This window comes from Cibotium barometz, chromosome 48 (genome assembly GCF_041138505.1).
Source record: "Cibotium barometz isolate CiBa-2024 chromosome 48, ASM4113850v1, whole genome shotgun sequence".
Lineage (NCBI taxonomy): Eukaryota > Viridiplantae > Streptophyta > Polypodiopsida > Cyatheales > Cibotiaceae > Cibotium > Cibotium barometz.
The window spans coordinates 36,438,823-36,458,924 of NC_141093.1; the positions used below are offsets into that span (position 1 = coordinate 36,438,823).

Here is a 20,102-nt window from a genome sequence, read left to right on the forward strand (position 1 = left end):
GACAATGCCATTTATTGTAAAAAATAGAATATGAAAAGTGAATTGGAGCTCTAACTGTTGGAGAAGGAGGTGGAGGGCAATATGGGAAATGGAAATACCTACTAAATCTCAGGTTTTTTTGTGGAGAGTCTATATGGGAGCTCTACCCATTGGCTCTAAATTGGTTCAGGATTATCATGCTATTAGGGGAGCATGGGTGGGTTAAGATTGGGAAATGAGTCCAGAGTTGTTTAGGGGTGCAAGGTCAATCGGGGGACTAGCTGTTTGGCACATGGACAACGAATGATGGACATGTTGATGTGATCTTTAATATTATCAGGTGATGTTGTTTATGGGAAATCTGGAATTCCAAAAACTGCATTGTGTTTCAGAAATCTTGTGATACAAGAATTGATGTTAGTGGATTGGTGCATAAATGTATTTGTATGTGTTGATCCATATGCTTGGTTAATAAATGAGTGGGACTGAATTGTTTCAGTTGATTTCATCTTTGCAGTTTGCTATCATCTGAGCCTTCTCCATGTGGGGTCACTTGCAAACATACTTGGATTGATTTGTAGGGTCTCAGAAAGCAGAGGGTGAAGACTAAGCTAGCTAGGTATGGACCTAGAACAAAGAGATGGTATAAGAAGCTCAAGCAAGCAAGTTACATCTTTGTGGCATTGATTGAGAATCTAGTGGGGACTAGACCAATAGTCAAAATCTGGTTCCTAGGGGCTGCTCAACTGAAGCTTTGGTTGACTCTTGTTTTTTACTTGGGTACGAGTTGTCTTGGGATGAGTCTTCTTTTGTTTCAGAGGATGATAGATGGGATTTGGTGTGTAGCTTGCTTAATGGTGGTTGACCCTTATGTTGTTGAAGGTTGACTCTGGAAAGAATGCTATGTTAAGTTTTCTCTTTCTTTTTATAATATATATTATTGGTCCCAAAAAAAGGATATCAAAGCCGAGAGCACCTATGTTAGTGTGTGGCCCTCTACCCAAGGTGTCAAAACCACCAGAGAAAGGTGATGCAATTGGATCAAAGAGAGAGGAGAAAGAGGGACCCTGCTTAACCCTTATCGACCTCTAAGAGAGAAAAAGGTTGAGAGAAGTGTGATACAACTGGACTAGATAGAGAGAGAAATATCGAATTGCGAGGCCGAGAGGAATCGTCTAGCCTTGGCAGAAAAAAAGGTCAAGAGGTGAGACAGTACTGCATGTGTTTGCATGCATTTTCTTTAAGGAAATATTTTCAAGATTTGTTTCTAAATTAGGACTTCATATTTTAAGCTTGTTTTTCACTTCGCCCATATAACTGCCTCTAAGGTCAAAACATTAATCTAGGAGAGAATATCCCTCTACCTTGAAAAAAGACGAGCTGGGACCTTATAATTTGTGTTATATTATATAAGCCCTTGAGTCTAGACTGTGTATGCCGATGCGACACAAAACTGCACGCGAATGCATCTCGAAATCAAGGGATTTCTACTCGTGAGCAGGAGACCTGGCCACTGCGAGGCTCATCAGAGCAAAGGTCTTCCACCCAGTAATCAAAACCCTTGCATTTCGCCATCTCTCCCACTCTGATGCAAAGAGGGTAGACCCTGCAAGCTCCCTTAACAGGTAAATCCTTCTCTTGCTTTCTCAACCGCAGAGTGGGTCTAGAATGAATCAATTCTGTAACTGGTATCACTAACCTCGAGATGGGTGGTTTACTAACATGGACATATAATTATACATAAACATGCAGCTATTCTTACATGGAATCATGTAAATTATACATAAACATGTAATTGGTGGTTTACTAACACGGACATATAATCATACATAAACATCAGCTACTCTTTCATTGATATGTAATAACACATAAACATGATTGTATAATTATACATAAACATGTAATTGCACATAAATATGAACATATAATCATACTTAAACATGCACCCATCCTTACATGGACATAAGATCATAGAAAACATGGACATATTATCATATGCACCTATTCTAACATGGACATATACTCAAACATGGACGTGTAATCATATGCACCTATTCCATTGCAGACACGTATACATACATAAACATGGACATACGATCATATATTAATATTAGAAGTGCTAACATGGACACATAGTCATACATAAATATGCACCTATTTTCGGATTCTGATGCCATGAGAACAGATGTCTTATCGTGGAATCCTACGCCAAGTGCCATGAGGTTGACAGTCTGAGGCTTCGTGAGTGGACTCAAGCCCCCTTTTTAGTTTTGTTTACTAACATGTACATATAATATCATATATAAACGTGTGCCTATTGTTGGATGCTGATGCCATGAGTATGGATGTCATAGCACAAAAGTCTAGGCCATGCACGATGAGGTTCATGGTCTGAGGCTTTGTAAGCAGGCTCAAGATCACATCAACTCAGGGTTGAACAGGGTTAGTCTTGTTGCTAATCTGACATAATTATAGGGTTGGTTTTGAGGCGTCCTGGCTTTGTTGTAGGGTTGGATTTCTGGGTAAGGTGTCTGCCCATGGTGGAGATTCTGTTGATGCTGGTGGGTTAAGGAAACTATGTGAAAAGAGATTGCTGGATGATGCCCTTATTGCAACCAACCTCCTGCACCAGGAAGGCAAATTTATACCCACAGACATCATTTACTGCATCTTGCAGCTTTGCAGCAAGAAGAAAGACCTAAAAGCATGCAGAAGTGTTCACTCCCTCATCGTGAACTGTGGCCTGACTGCTGATACGTTTTGGTCAGACCACCTCATACGCTTGTTTGCATCTTGTGGCGATTTACTGCAGGCAAATGAAGTATTCTGCAAGGTTTTGAAACCGAGTTTGTATACGTGGAATGCAATCATATCAGCAAATGCCAAGCTTGGTGACAGCAAGCAGGCCCTTGACTTGTATTCCAAAATGCAGCATGAGGGCTTGAAGCCTGATAAGTACACATTTTTGGGATCTCTGAAAGCTTGCATCATCGGAGGGGCTCTAGAAGAGGGCAGGCTCATACATGAACAGGTTATTGCAAGTGGACTTGGATCAGATGTTGTACTTGGGAATGCTCTCATTGATATGTACACGAAATGTGGGAGCCTTGAGGAGGGGCGTGAATTGTTCAATAACTTGCCACATCGAGATGTAGTGACATGGGGGGCAATGATCACTGGTTATGTTCAGAATGATAATGGTCGTCATGCGCTTGAACTCTACAAGAAGATGCAGCAAGAAGGCATTGAGCCAGATGCAGTTCTCCTATCATGTATGTTGAAAGCATGTGGCATTGTAAGAGATATGAAACAGGGCATGCTGATCCATGACCAGATTATCAATAATGGGTTTCAGTCAGATGTGGTGGTTGGTAACGCTTTGATTGACTTGTATTTGAAATGTGGGAGCATAAACGAGGGTCGCAAAGTGTTTGATGATTTGTCTAAGAAGGATTTACTGTCATGGAATGCTATGGTAGCAGGATATGTTCAGCATGGAAATGGACTGTATGCTCTTGACCTTTTTGAGAAAATGCTAACAGGGGCTGTGAAACCAGACAAAGCTACATATTCAAGCATATTGAAAGCATGTGGTAGCATAGGAGACCTAGAATTGGGCACATCAATACACAAGAAAATGATGAAAAGTGGACTTGAGTTAGATATCGTGGCCAAGAATGCACTTGTTGACATGTATTCCAAGTGTGGTGGCCTAGAAAAGGGCCTGGAGGTGTTCAATGAACTCTCCTTCAGAGATGTTGTGTCATGGAATGCCGTTCTGGCAGGATATGCTGAGCAAGGGGACGGCCTTCCTGCCTTAGAACTCTTCAAGAGAATGCTGCGTGAGAGCATCGAACCTGACAATGTAACATTTTCATCCATTTTGAAAGCGTGTGGTATTGTAGGAGCCCTGCTTCAGGGCAGGTTGATACATGAGAGGATTATGAGGATGGGATTGGACTTTGATGCGGTCCTTGGCATCAGCCTTGTTGACATGTATGCAAAATGTGAGGGCTTTGAAGATGCGCGCAACTTGCTCAACAAATCCCCTTTCCAAAACGTTGAATCGTGGAATGCTTTGATTGCAGGCTATGCACGGCATGGGACGTTCATGTCTGTGAATCAATGCTTTGAGGAAATGCAAGAACACGGTTTGAAGCCAAATTGTAGAACTTACACTAGTGTTCTTGCAGCTTGCAGTCATGCAGGCCAACTAAAAGAAGGCTGCAAGCATTTTGAAAACATGATCAAAGTCCATGGTGTTGCCCCCGTAGCCGAGCACCTTAACTGCATTGTGGCCCTTTTCAGCCGTGTGGGGCGGTTAGAGGAGGCCGAAAGTTTTCTGCAAACAATGCCAATCGATCCAAGCTCGTCCGGATGGAGGTCCTTGCTAACCTCTTGCAAAATACATGGCAACATGGAGCTAGGAAGAGATTGTTATGACCAAGCTGTGCAGTTGGATCCTGGCAGTGCTGCTGGCTATGTGCTCATGACAAACATTTATGCAGATGCTCAACAATGGAAGGACATGCAGACAGTCCAAGTGCTTAGAAAACGTGCAGGTGCATCAAAGAAGCCTGGTATAGCCCGGATTGAGCTGAATGATAAAGTTCATGAGTTTATCGTGGGTGAGAAACGGCATTCACGAGGTGTGAAAGCCTATTCTGAATTCTATCGCTTAAAAAAGCGAATGAAAGAAGTTGGGTATGTGCCACATGTGGATGCCGTGCTGGAAAAGCAAAAGGTTAAGTTGTGATGAGAAGAATCTGTGGACATGCTACTGTACTCGTCGTTATTATTTGGAGAAATCATTCTGAGACTACATATGCAGCCTCCCACCAAGCCCCATCCAAGGAAACACTTTGGCAGAAGAGACTACAGAGAGCCTGTTCCTGCATTTCCAGATAAAGTTGGCTTTAATACTGTCCAAGTTGGATTGATTATATTGGCATCAATATGCACAATGACACAATTTTACCCAAAAAATGCTACACATCTGCTGGCTGTTGAAAACATCTTACTTGAGCAAAAAGGTAGCTTGTCTACATGTGTTAAAATAGTGTTTTTAAGTGGCAATAAGAGACGATTTGGCACTAAATGTTGCTTACAATTTGCAGAATGACTTTTTCCCCCAGTGGCAGTGTAATGTTTCTGTGAAGTCAGCATAGTGTGCTTTTTAGCGGTGACGATTAACTAGTATGGAGTTGTTTTTCTTATGGTGGTTTAAACAATGTGCAGTGGTGCTTCATGTTTTTTTAACACACACACACACACACACACACATAAATATATAACTTATATAGATTATATATAAGGCTCATTTAATAGGAATGAAAGTATCCCTAGGTCCTAAATCTTTTTCTTTACTACATTTATATGTACATAAGTTAGATTACCAAAAGTTCTACAAGAAATCTTTAAAAGATCCATATAGACTTACGAGGGGGATATAGAGGCCAAGGAAAAGGTAATGGAATAGATATGCAGGAAATATTTCGAAATTGGTGCCGTTATCCATGGAGGAATTGAAAGGGATTCTTTTCGAGACAGAATTGGCCCTAATGGGGTCATAGTAGAATGATTTGTGGGCTTAGAATGTGATATTGTCAAATGGTCCAAGAGAGTGTCCAACTAGAATATCCAAGGGAGTGCCCAACTACTTTGGGATCATTAAATAGTTGGACAAAGGGGGAAATCGAAAATTGATAAGTAGTTGGAGACCCATAAGTCTATTCAATGTCTCTTACAAGATTATTACTAAAGCCTTGGCTTTGAGATTAAGGGAGTGGACAAGAGAGTTTATAAGACCAAAGCAAAAGTGATTCATCAAAGTTCAATATATCCATCATTACCTTATGGGAATGATAGAAATAGTTGGACAAAAGTGGGGGGTGGGGATCTTCCAATAGGTGGATTTGGACAAGGCCTATGATAGAATGAACTGGGAGTTTCTCTTGTTCATGCTAGAAACTACAAGTTTTAGGGTTTAGGGTATAGAGCATTCATTCATCAGCCAGGTTTAGATACTCTTTACACGGGCCAAATCCTCGATAGATACAGGACGTATATGCACGAGTAGGAGTGTAAGACAAGGTTGCCCTTTATCTCCCTTGCTTTTTGAAATTGCTCAGGCTTGAAATCTCTAGATAAAGCACGACCAGGGGCTAATCCAAGGGATGATGCTTCCTTTAGGGGAGAAAAAAGAACTTTTTCTTGATTAGTTATAGATAACACCACTATGTCTTTTGGGGGAGATGATGTGGTGTTTAAAGAAGATTGAGCATAGCTACTCACTTTTATGAAGCCTCAAGATTAGCGGTGAGAAAAGAAAAAACAAACATTTCATCAATTAATAAGAACATTGACAGGCTATGTAGGGAGATGGGATTCCAACAAATAACAAAATGAAGGATAATGATTGGTTGCCACATTTAGATTACCCATATGATGATGGATTTCTGTTCTTTCAAAAGAAATTATGCATCACTATAGACCATTTAGGCAAGTCATCATTGAATAATCTCATCAACCCCCTTATGTTGGACATAGAGGTGTCTCATCTACTTTCCAAATTGTTGCTGGAGATTTTTTTTTTGGCCTAACATGCGTCGTGACATTGCAAAGTTTGTTTCTGAATGTATTACATGTCAAAAGATAAAGAGTCATAAAGGAAAGAAATTTGGATTGCTTATGCCTTTACCTATTCCTAATAAACCTTGGGAACAAATAAGCATGGATTTCATTTTTGGTTTTCTTTGACTAGCAAGAATGATATGATTTCAACTATTGTTGATAGATTTAGCAAACAAGCTTATTTCATTGCTTACAAAAAGACATTGATTTCTTATTAAGCTGCACATGTCATTAAACAAGTGTTTGTGTATCATGGATTACCAAAGATCATTGTTTTTTATAGAGATAAAAAGTTTTTGCAGTGATTTTTGGACTACATTGTTTGACAATCTTGGTACAAAACTTGATTTTTCTATTGCTTTTCATCTCGAGTCAAATGGTCAAAATGAAGCTACAAATAACATCATTATTGATTTGCTTAGCTCCTATGTTTCATCTTAGTGGGACAAGTATTTACACATTTGCAATTCGCATATAACAATTGTCCTCACACTGCTACCAAGAAAGCACCCTTTGAGATAGTCTATAGAAAGGCTTTGCCAACTATGACGACTCATCTTTCACAATCTATAGAGGTTATAAGCTCATTTGTTAGTCTTTGGGACCAAATCCATAGTTTAGTAAAAGAGAACATTCAAAAAGCTCAAGAAAAGTACATAAAATATGCGAATCGTAAATGCAAACATGTCATCTTCAACGAAGGAGATTATGTACTTCTTCGATTGAGAAAAGGAGACTCAAGTCTATAGAGGCCAACCTTCTTATAGTTAAGCTAGCTCCTAGATTTTATGGACCTTTCAAGATCATTGCAAAGACTAATGACAATGCCTTTAAATTGGAGCTACCTTCTAATTGGCAAATTCATAATTCCTTCCATGTTAGTCTTAGTGCTTTTCCTGAACGTGCTAGCAATCTTATTTAATGTTTAGTTTATAAACTTGGCATTGGTAGCTTTTGTAAAGGCGTCAGACACACACAATTGTGTCCTATGCATAACAATCATGGAAGGAATTCTTTTACGCATTAATGCTACAAGTCCATTTATAACACATGTCATAACACTTGCACCATCTATTCTAAAGCTAATTAGATTTGAAGGATCAAGATCATAACCAACCAAAAAGGCAACAAGAACATACTCTAATCCCTTTACACTATGATCCTTGATGTCCAACAAACCCAAGAAAGATGTGCATGGCTTAGAGTCAAGCATGTAGCTTGCATGTATAGCTTATAACAACATTACCCCACCTAATTTCCATGTGGACTTATCCTATCGGAAAACCACCTTAACCCTTAAAGATATTATCAAACCTTAGAAAACCCTCTTTAAAAAATATCATACCATGTAAAACCTTTGTACTTACATTTAGTATTATGAAAAACCTTTGGAGTTTAATTTAGTATTATGAATAACTCTGAGCTTACCTATTCTTGTAGGAGATTCACTTTAGGTCTCAAATTATGTGAGTTTTAAAATTTTACAAATTTAATTTTTAAAAGTGAACTCCAAATATTTATAGTTTGCGTTTGCAGGTTTTTTTTTTTTGTGAACATTGACCACACACTATGCACAAGGCAAGGAGTTGTTGATGTCCTCCCGAGGAATCCTAGTGCGTTGCCATTATTATTATTACAAGCAACATAGGTTATTTGAACCTTAAGTGTCAAGGTTATTTGAACCTGAAGTGTTAAGGTTATTTAACCTTTTAATGTTTTTAATCTCTCACGCTACCCTCGCCTTGCTATTTCACCCCCTTAAGTATCAAGGTTATTTTAACCTGAAGTGTTAAGGTTATTTAACCTTTTAATGTTTTTAATCTCTCACGCTACCCTCGCCTTGCTATTCCACCCCCTTTGCTTCCCCCAAGGGTTTTCCTGATTCTGCCCATCCTCTTACTCGGTCACCTATCCTCTCCTACCATGTTGCCCTACTCGGTCACCTATCCTCTCCTACCATGTTGCCCTACTCGGTCACCTATCCTCTCCCGCCTCTGTATTGTGCCTATGAAACCTATTGCCTTCCCCTGCTCCTCGTTCGCACCCCCTCCTTTCTTCCTCCCCTTCAATGCTTCTTCCCCCGTCAGGTTTTTTTTTTCTTTGCATTCAGGAAGCTTTCATTTCAACTAGTTTCGGCATCTCTGGCCCTTGAACCCCCTCGGAGGGTTCCTCATACTTGATCGATGCCCCATTGTCCCTTGCCTCTCTTTGTCAGAAGCAAGCCTCCAGGTCCTCACTTTGATAGTCACATCTTTAGAGGCATCCAATTTGGTATGCAAGATTATGGGTAGCCTCTCCGTGTGCATAAACATAGCTTAGGGATCTATTTACAAGTAAGCTTTCTTGGAATTCCTAGAAAGATCACTTATATTCATCCTTTGGGACATGGCTACTATGAGTTAGATTTACTTGTAGCTTTAGACACAGTCATGCAGTTGAGCCTTGTCGCACTACGTACAGCTCAAGACTTCTTTGTGAGGTGGCAACATGGCTTTAAGCCAGCATTTGACCCTTTGGTTGGTGTCTCAAGCTTTCCCATCGTGACAATCATCTTTCTAGGTCTCAAGAAGGAATACCTTCCTCTCCCCATCGTGACAATCATCTTTCTAGGTCTCAAGAAGGAATACCTTCCTCTCCTCTTAGTGATAGGTGATGCTATCAAGAGTGATGGAATCCTCCCCCACCATCGATGCATTCTTTCTCGGAGAGCCGAGATTCCATCCCTTCATATCTGCATAGCCTCTCTAGAGTTAGTGCCTGATGCTATATCTCTTCCTTGCCTCTGGGGAGACCCTATTTTTTAGAGAGTTGAGCACTCTGGCCTCCCAAAAAAATATTTCATCTGTGCAGACAGATGGGACACCTCGTTGTCCTCGCTCCCATCACTTCGATAAGTTTCAACATCTCTAGATCTTGAACCCCCCAAGAGGAGTCCATGGTGGCCCGTTCCATCATCCTCAACCAAGGTCGTAGTATCTTGCCTATCTTTATTGTCAAAAGTCGACCTCCAAATCCTTGCTTTGACAATTATGTCTTTTGAGGCCTCCAACTTGGTATGCAAGATTGTGGATGTCCACTCAATGCACACGGACAGCTCAGGCATCTCTTACAGGTAAGCCTTCTTGGCATGCTTGGAAAGATCACTGATATTCATCCTTTGGGGCAATTTGCCTATAGCTTTGGACAGTCATGTAGCTAAGCCCCATTCACACTGCATATGGTTGAGGCTTTTTTTTTTGAGGTGGTAGCATGGCTTCAACCTAGCATCCGACCCTTTGGCTGGTGTCTCAGGCTTTCCCATGTTATAGTCTTCTTTCTTCTTTCTAGGTCTACCTTCCTCTCCTCTCAATGATAGGTGGTTCAATCAAAGAGTGATAGAATCCCTGTCACCATTTCTTTGCTTCTTGCTTAGGTAGTTGAGATTCCATCCCTTCATATATCTGCATAGCCTCTCTGGAGTTAGTGCCTCATGCCATCTCTCTTCCTTGCCTTCGGGGAGACTCTATTTCGTAGAGAGTTGAGAACTACGGCCTACCAGGATAATTTTTTATCTACAGATAGATGGGACACCTTGCTAGAGCTTGTCCTCACCCCATGAGTCTAGGAGGATGCCTCCAAGCCCCTCCCCCTCCCCCCAACCCTCATCAAGTGGGTGTGAGGGATGCCATCCCCCAAGCACCAGCGTACTAGGACCCTACCTCAATTGCCACTTGTGGTGCAAGAGTGGCAGGACTGCTAGCCTAAGGTGGGACCACCAACAACTGACTTCTAGAGCAGAATGACCCCACAGACACGCTAGTAGACTAGTAGGTCAGATGAGGATACGGTTACGACATAGAACTATTTCAAGCATTTATCTTGTAGCAACCCCCGATGGTGATGGCCGCCCCACCTCGAGGAACCTACCTCTGGCCTTGCCTATCTCTAGAGAGATCGTTGCCTTGTCGAGATCCCTTTCTAGGTACTCTGATTCCCACACAAGGCTCTCTAACCCTTCTGAGCCTTTGACAGGCTTGACCTCGTAGCCCCTCTCCTCCCCTCCCTTGTAGGCAAACCCTTCCCCCCCTTCTTAGCCCTCACCCATCCCCCATCACCCCTCCCCCTCTCCTCGTGGTTGGGAGTGTTCACCATGCATGATATTCCCCTAGTAGCTCATGACAAGGATGAGAGCTCTTTCTTACTCACCTTCTTGATTGGACCTCATGGAAAATTAGAGAGAGCAGAATCCCCCTTGGAGGACTTTAGGAGATACACCTTGCAGAGGGTGATGGTGATTGGTCTCCATGCCCTTAAGTGGCACATTAACCTTGGTATTTGTGGATTTAAGAGAGCCGACCTATCATGCCCCTCCTGTGGGACCCAAGGTGTGGACATAGCATGATAGGGAGGAGACTCTTGGTAACCCCTTTTTGCATACTTTGCACGACTGGGCCATAGGATTCAAATGCTGGAGGTTGAGGGCACTCTAACAGTAGTCATGACATTGGCAGTCTCAGGGCTGCACTTTCTCTTAGATTTCTGGAACATGCTATGGGATAGTTTACTCTCTTTTTGTAGCAGCTGTCACACATAGGAGCTTGATAGTTGGCACTTGGTTGGTGGCCAAGGTAGGCCAGTATTATGTCCAAGGTGTGGCCACCCCTAGGAATCCTAACAGCATTGTCTTTGGGGTTTCCTGACGGCTCAATAGGTTTGGCAGCGGCACAGATCCTCCGTATCTTTAAAATTGATCCAGTCTCTTCCTGCACTATTACATGGGGCATTGTTGCTTGGGTTGCTGAGGTCGAGGCTGTCATGGCATATGAGGAGGAGGGTTGAGGACTAGCCCTTTGAGTCTCTCACCTTTGTATTTCTACAGTGCCAATCCTAGCTCCATCCAAGTTCAAGACAAACTCAGGGAGATTAGCAGCCGTATTACTGCATGGCACATCTGGAGAGCTTGATGCAGTTAAGCCATCAAAGGCACCCTCACTCTGCCAATGGAGTCCATCATAAGCATCTAGCTCAATATCATTCATACAAGTTGTGGCCAATGGGGGAAGCTTCAGGTTGGTTCTGACTGTATGTGTAAGGATCAGGAAGCCTTCGTGTGAGGATTTTGGCAAGCTTGGTCCTTTTTTCACAGATAGTGGTGGTGAGCCTGCTTGGCACTATAGACCACCTATGTGGTTATTTTCCTCTCCCCCCATTTGTATGAGATAGCCTTCTCCTTATAGAGAGGCCAACCAGAGGAGAAGTGCATCCTCCCCCATTGTATGAGATAGCCTTATCCTCATAGAGAGGCGAGCCGGAGGAGAAATGCACTCCACCTCATTGTGTTCCTTGATTCTCACTCCATAAATGGGGATGAGTTTTTACTTAACCTTTGAGGCTTTTTTTTTGGTAACTAATAGACACACACACTCTCTCTCTCTCTCTCTCTCTCTCTCTCTCTCTCTCTCTCACCCTCTCTCTCTCTCTCACACACACATAATCCCTCTTTATCTAAAGAGAAGTTTTCTCTTTAACAAGCTAAGACAAATATTTTTGAAACCGGACCTTTAATTTTCTTGAAGGGAATAATCAAAAACTCATAAATTGTATCAAATATTAAAACAACTACTTAAATTAAATTAAAAATTAAAACATATAACAAAACATAAGATAAGAAAAAGAAATACATCACCATCAACACAAGGCAACACAAGACTGGGTGCAATCTTCCCCCCCCCAACGTGAGTGGCTTCTTCTCGCGTGGGTATTTTTGATATATTCCCAAAAGTAGGCTTTCAGCCAAAAATAAAGTATACATCCATATTTGGACTTTGCCATTTAATTAGCCTTTGTCCTCAATTAACCTTTGTCCTCAAACCTTCTAAGGTTTGCACAATTTTTCTAATTTAATAATCTAACTTGTGCACATTTGCACATTACAAAATAAATCAACTAGTGCTCGTATGCACATTGTACAATAAATTGATGTGTGCATACACACACACATCACAATGATGTCAAAATAATATCAATCGCCATAATACAGCCACAAAATATTGTGAGATCGGTCCACACGCCATGACTCAATCCACCATCCGTGCGACACCTAAATCGGTACCCGCGCACTGTGCAACACCTAAATCGGTACCCTGCACACCTCATCACCTAAACTCATAAACATAAACCACGTCAGTAGAGTAACAATCAATTGACATCACATCAATCAATCCTAACGTGTTCATGAAAAATAGGCATCATAAAAAATATATAAATCAATGACCATGATTATCATTCAAATAACATGGGTCATAACAGTCCTCCCTGTTGGGAATCAACTGTCCTCAGTTGCGCAATCAATGAGTGGATGGCTTCATGGCACAAGTGGAGGACAAGATCATCACATCAAACAATTTCTAAAAATAAAACCAAACAAGTGAACGCATGTGAAAAGGATATGTGTCCCATACCACATAGGTGCCTTGCACATACAAACACTCGTTGGTGAAAGATAGAAGACATAGATACGTCTGGGGTAGGCATGTAAAACCAATCTAATGTCCCATACCATAGATTAATTCCACACGACACTACCTTAAGAACAGAAGTTTGAGACGGAGTAGCTAATTCCCTCTGAAACTTTCATTCTGACATAACTTTTCTCTATCCTCAAAATTAGCCTACAAGTCTTATTCCAAAAATGAATTAGGGCGAAATGGAAATTCTTATCAACTTAAGATTGAAAAATAATCACTTACATTACTGTCAATAACTTGATGAATTTTGGGGATTTGTTCTTGATCTTAATCTTGTAATTGTCTAACTAAATTCTCGGGATTTGTTTTTGATCTTAATCTTGATGAATTCTCGAGATTTGTTTTTGATCTTAATCTTAATCTTGTAAACAACGAAATCTAAAGGGAATCTTGATCTTAAGTTTAATCTTAAACTTGAAATCAAAACTTGAATAATGATAGACATCTTGCGTTCTAGTTGATAGCAAGAACTTGATATACTAGTAATGAATCTTGGCTTAGATTAAAAATACTTGAATGGACGAAAATTGAGAGATTAGTCTTTAATTAATCATAATTGCAATTCTTGAATAAATCTTGTTCTTAAGGGGTTTAAATCTTATGGTTGAATATATCTTTGACTTAGAGCAATTCTTGGTCTAGAAAGAATCTTGTACTTGGATAGATCTTAAACTAGAACACTTGAAAATTTAGACAAAACTTTACTTGAATTGGTATAAACTTCGTAATTGTGATTGGCATACAACTTAAGCTTGGTTTCTAGTCACTTGAGAGCTATTTCTTTACTTTTCTCATCATCACTAAATTCGATGGTGAAGCAATTGATAACTTGTCATTTTTTTACTTGAATTTGGGCAACTAGATCTTGAAGATAACTTTTGCTAATCTTGTCTCGATCTTTCTAGTTAGGTCACGGTATCTAAATTTTTTTTCAGGAGCTAAAGTTTTCTAACTAGGTCTAGAAGAAAAGAATATTCAGGAAACAGATACAAAAGCAAACAAGAAATTGTATACAATAAATAAATTTTTTATACACATATCTCCACCTTTGGTTAATATGTCGAGTGCGTTAACCTCTTCGGTGTCAAGCTGTTCCTGAATAGTACGATGGTGCGGATATTCACCCATTTCTTGACAATTAAAAGAATAAGAAAAATTTAAAACAAGAGAAAAGATAGGGTTTCTTATCTCATATGGAATGTTGAGCTAGATGTGAGTCCTGCCAAGTTAGCTCAATACACAAATGCATAATTTTTCAAGAAATAATCCATGTACTCTTTAAAATTAGAAAACTAGCAGTAGGTTAAGCAACATTTTAATGATATCTTCACTAACAAGCTGTTTATATTATTCGTACTTCATGAGGATTTAGAAAACAACATTATTCATAAGAATTTGACTAAAGTCTCAAAATTTCTCTTGAGGTAAGTTCTAAAAATCTGTAGAAGAAATCCAAACTAACTATATGCACATGAGATTCTTTTCCATAAAATATGATGGGAATAGTCAAAAAATATTTTCTTTGTAAAATATTTTACTAATCTCATTTGTAAAGCTTTAAGCTTTTTTGAAATCTTATTTGAAAGCTTTTAAAGCTTAGTCAAAAGCCTACAAATTATATATATATATATATAATAAAATAATTTTCCTTCTACTAGGGTATGCTCAGCGCATGAATAGAGAAGAGAAATGAAAAATAATAATAGTAATAATATGAAGCTTTTTTTAATTAATTTTTTTTAAAATTATTATAAAGCTTTATTTCTATAAAGCTTTGTTAAAGCTATATTACAATAACAAATATATATATATATATATATATATATATATATTATTCTGATTCTTTATAAATTTAAACTATCAATCCTCTCTTCTTGAGACTACCCGCGTAGCGTTCAGTAAAAATTTAAAGCAAGAAGAAAAAATAAAACAAAATTCAGCGCATCTAATATAGAAATAAAAATTAAACATTTGAAGCTTATAAAGCGTTTAAATATAAGCTTTGTAATAATCAAAGCTTTTAGGCTCAATAAGCAATTAGCGCAAATCTGAAAACTTCAATAAGCAATGAGCGCAAATCTGAAATTTTACTCCCCTCCCTGAATTCGCAGCTAATAAGCCTTTAATTAAGCTTATTAAAGCTTTTATAAAATTTACATTTTCAACCTCTCCCACAACGCCAGCACCTAGCGCGCAGGATTTAAAAAAAAAGACTAATAATAATAATAATAAAAATCAGTGCCTCTATTTCGGGCAAATCTGAAAATTCTTGAATTCGCAGTGTTCGCCGGCCGGATGGAGAGAGAAGGAGCCGCTAGCAGTTGCCGCCCGGGTACAAAGGAGGGACAGAGAGAGATTGGAAATTATATATATATTACTCTAAGATTTGCGCCCAGTACATCAACTGAGGAGGAGAGGGAAAATAAAAATTAAAAGTAATTCTTTTTAATTAAAAGTAATTCCTCATCCCTCTATTATAGAAATGGAGCAAAAGAAAGGTTTAGCAATTCTGCTTATGGTTCTCCATGCTCCTCTGCTCGCTCTTTCAATCCGTACAGATAGATTAGGAAGAGGATTAGTGAAGAGGAAGGTGGTTTTATGGTTTTGGGAAACCCACTAATGGTTTTCCACCTAGTTTTACCCTTTGGGCAATAGATTGATGGAGATTGATTACCCAATGGTCAAAAACAAGCTTTATTTCATCCATACATAAACAAAAATCTAACAAAAATCCCTAAACGTGTTCTTCTTCAATTAAAATTCAAGAAAATTACCAAAATCACCTCTGTTTTTGTCTCTTTCACCTCTTTTGACCGCCTTCAAGAAAATTAAATTACACCAAAGCTCTAATACCACTGAAACCGGACCTTTAATTTTCTTGAAGGGAATAATCAAAAACTCATAAATTGTATCAAATATTAAAACAACTACTTAAATTAAATTAAAAATTAAAACATATAACAAAACATAAGATAAGAGAAAGAAATACATCACCATCAACACAAGGCAACACAAGACTGGGTGCAATCTTCCCCCCCAACGTGAGTGGCTTCTTCTCGCGTGGGTATTTTTGATATATTCCCAAAAGTAGGCTTTCAGCCAAAAATAAAGTATACATCCATATTTGGACTTTGCCATTTAATTAGCCTTTGTCCTCAATTAACCTTTGTCCTCAAACCTTCTAAGGTTTGCACAATTTTTCTAATTCAATAATCTAACTTGTGCATATTTGCACATTACAAAATAAATCAACTAGTGCTCGTACGTACACTGTACAATAAATTGACGCGTGCACACACACACATCACAATGATGTCAAAATAATATCAATCGCCATAATACAGCCACAAAATATTGTGAGATCGGTCCACACGCCATGACTCAATCCACCATCCGTGCGACACCTAAATCGGTACCCTCGCACTGTGCAACACCTAAATCGGTACCCTTGCACACCTCATCACCTAAACTCATAAACATAAACCACGTCAGTAGTAACAATCAATTGACATCACATTAATCAATCCTAACGTGTTCATGAGAAATAGGCATCATAAAAAATATATAAATCAATGACCATGATTTTCATTCAAATAACATGGGTCATAACAATTTTCTTCTCTCACATCGAATGAAAGAAGTCTCTTTTTGAGCAATAGAACCTTTATAAAAGAAATAAGTCTCTATCTCCTCTGAAAGCTATCTTTCTCAATGAATGAGAATAATATCTCCTCTCTCACTCACTACAATCTCATTTTTACTAGTTAAAAATTGGATTTGAAGAATATGGAAGAAATTGATGGAGATTCTTGACATTATCATTGAAGAAATCATGAAATTGAGATGATGTGCTGTTGGCATTGTTGAAAAAACCACCAATTTATAAAAAAACTTGTGATCTTAACTTTTTGCTTATGAAGACCTTCCTACCCACCACGATGATGAGATTTGTGGAAGAGTCCCACGGACTCTAATACTCTAGTGCAAACCATTCTTGCTACTAAGAGATTGCCTTAAGCAAAAGATTCACAGACCTAAAGAGGATAGCTCTGATAACATAAAAGGAAGTAATAGGGTGGATAGAAAATTGCCTACATTCATGGCCACTCGCATATGAATGAAGATAATCTCTTAAAATAAAAGTACAAGGATCTACTCATCATGAGAAGAGTGTAGCCTGCACATAACTAGAAAATTAGCCATGATGCCTACTGCATATCTAACCTGCAAAAGCCACATCATTGTTAGACCTATAAAAGAAACATCATCTTCCAACTTGCGGAACCACATCATTGTCCAAACCTATGAAAGCCACATCATTGGTTTAGCTACGAAAGCCGCGCTATCTTCTGACTTGCGGAAGCCACATCATATTTCAACCTACAAAAGCCACATCATCGTCTAACCTACAAAAGCCATATCATTGTCAAACTTGCAAAATAGATGTCATCGTGTGACTTGTGGAAGCCACATCATCGTCCAACCTGCGGAAGCCATGTCATCTTTTAACCATCGAGCTAGCTATCTGAAATAGCTATCAAAGCCTGTTGTCTAAACTAAATCAGAGCCAGCTACTTGAATCAGCTATTAGAATCAACTAGATCAAGTTAGCTACCTGAATCAGCTCTGCTGGAATCAGCTTCCTGAATCAGCTGACAATATCATCTGTCTACATTAACTGTCAAAGTCAACCATTTGAGTCGACCTACTACTACTGAAGACAAGCCATCAACCTGTGCTAACATCCAACGACTTGCTACTATTTGAGGGAGGTGATGACTCCTCCCTCTCCCAAAGAAGCTTGGGACAATCTGAAGAAGGTGTATAAGTCTAAAGCACTTTAAGAAAGATTGCCTTGAGAGCTAAACTCACAAATGAGACAAGGAAGCCTAATGAGAATGCTACAAACTTCATCAAGCGAGTGAAATATCTGCATCAGCAAAATTGATAGATGTGGGAGACAAGATGTCCAACAGCAATTAGAATCAACTAGATCAAGTTAGCTACCTGAATCAGCTCTGCTGGAATCAGCTTCCTGAATCAGCTGACAATATCATCTGTCTACATTAACTGTCAAAGTCAACCATTTGAGTCGACCTACTACTACTGAAGACAAGCCATCAACCTGTGCTAACATCCAACGACTTGCTACTATTTGAGGGAGGTGATGACTCCTCCCTCTCCCAAAGAAGCTTGGGACAATCTGAAGAAGGTGTATAAGTCTAAAGCACTTTAAGAAAGATTGCCTTGAGAGCTAAACTCACAAATGAGACAAGGAAGCCTAATGAGAATGCTACAAACTTCATCAAGCGAGTGAAATATCTGCATCAGCAAAATTGATAGATGTGGGAGACAAGATGTCCAACAGCAACAAGCTTGCTACAATCATCATTCATGGGCTGAAGGTAGGCTATGAAGGTCTTGTTCAAGGCCTCATCATTCTAAGGGAAAAACCCTCACTTGTGATGAAATGGAGTAGATCCTTGGGGATGAGGATCAAAGACAAGCAGCCATGAAGAACATCCATGGTAGCAACAACACTTTAGCCAAGTAAAAATGACAAAGCCCTCTTCACAACAAGAGGAAGACGAAGATCAAATAATCAAAGCGAAAGAGGAAGACATAGCAACTACCAACCCAACAACAACAACAATAATCAAGGTACTCATGAAAGTACTTATTTTTCTACTGGTAGAGGTGGCTATTCCTCTAGAGGAAGAGGAAGAGATAGAGGAAGAGTTAAAACATCCAATAACTCCATTCAATGTTATTACTATAAAAATATGGGAATTTGAGAAAGATTGTAGGAAGAAACAAGCTGAAAGGGAAATTAGTCAGCTATGTTGAAGATGAAAGGGAATTTGAGAAAGATTGTAGGAAGAAACAAGCTGATCTGAAAGGGAAATTAGTCAGCTATGTTGAAGATGAAAGTTCTCTGAGCTTCACAATTACCAACACTTTTCTCTCTATTGAAGAGAGACCATGGCAGCAAGAAGGAACCATGGTGGACTGATAGTGGGGCAAGATCCCACATAACTTCTCATGTTGAATACTTTTCTAAGTTGGATTCTACTCATCTTCAAAGTGGAATTTGAAGGTTAGTAATGCCTAGTCAGACATCCTCACCACAGCTACAAAGTTGTCGAAAGAGGCCAAAAGCATGGAAAACTCTTCAAGTTGAGTGGATTAGTAGCAAAACTATCAGCAATGTAAGCTGATAGGCTAGCCTCTTTGCCTCCATCAAAATTATGGCATAAAAGGTATGGCTACCTGAATTTCAGTAGCATGTCTGCTGAAATCAAAAGGCATGGTTTTGGGCATACCATCTCAGTAAAAATTTGATAAAGTATGTGAAGCTTGTTGCATTGGCAAGCAGTCCAAAGCCACCCATTTTCTAGAAGCACAAGTAGAGCAAGAGGAGTCCTTGACCTCATTCACATAGATGTCTATGAATTAGCCAACACTCCTTCACTTGGAGGTAATATATACTATGTTTCCTTCATAGATGATTACTCTAGATATACTTGGGTTTTCTTCATGAAATCTAAAGCTAAAGTATTTGGAATTTTTGAAGAGTTTAATATTATGGTTCAAACCATGACAAGTAGAAGAATCAAGGTCCTCAATGTTGAGATTCAAGCTCGATGTCAACTTGTGCTAATTGCACTATGTGCTGGCATGTTAGGTAGTAGCATGTGTGAGACATAAATGACCGTGTCTAGGTGGTCATAGTGAGTGGACAGTAGCTAGGGTTAGCTGTGTGTGGACACAACACAAGTAGTGTGTTGTAGCTTATGGATTATGACTTTATGCATTGTGTGAGATGGGACATAGCTTCCCTCTATGGTTAGGGTTTGACTAATACATTAGGGTTTGCTCCTGTGTGTGTGTCTCCTCTCCCTCTACCTGTTTTTCATCATGGTATCAGAGCTTGGTGCTCTCTATTAGGGTTTATTAGTGAGTGAGAGAAGAGGGAGAAGAAGC

The 20,102-nt window shown here is 39.3% G+C and overlaps 1 pseudogene across 2 annotated transcripts; it reads left to right on the forward strand.

Moving 5' to 3' along the window:
• Window positions 1-1,361: 1,361 nt before the first annotated feature.
• On the forward strand, window positions 1,362-5,089 carry LOC147611135 (pentatricopeptide repeat-containing protein At1g11290, chloroplastic pseudogene; annotated as a pseudogene). Of its 2 annotated transcripts, XR_015263967.1 has the most exons (3): window positions 1,422-1,604; window positions 2,165-2,220; window positions 2,488-5,089. The product of XR_015263967.1 is annotated as a pentatricopeptide repeat-containing protein At1g11290, chloroplastic pseudogene, transcript variant X2 (transcript). The 2 variants fall into 2 exon arrangements; XR_015263966.1 differs by lacking the exon at window positions 2,165-2,220 and having other exon boundaries at window positions 1,362-1,604.
• The last annotated feature ends 15,013 nt before the right edge of the window (window positions 5,090-20,102 follow it).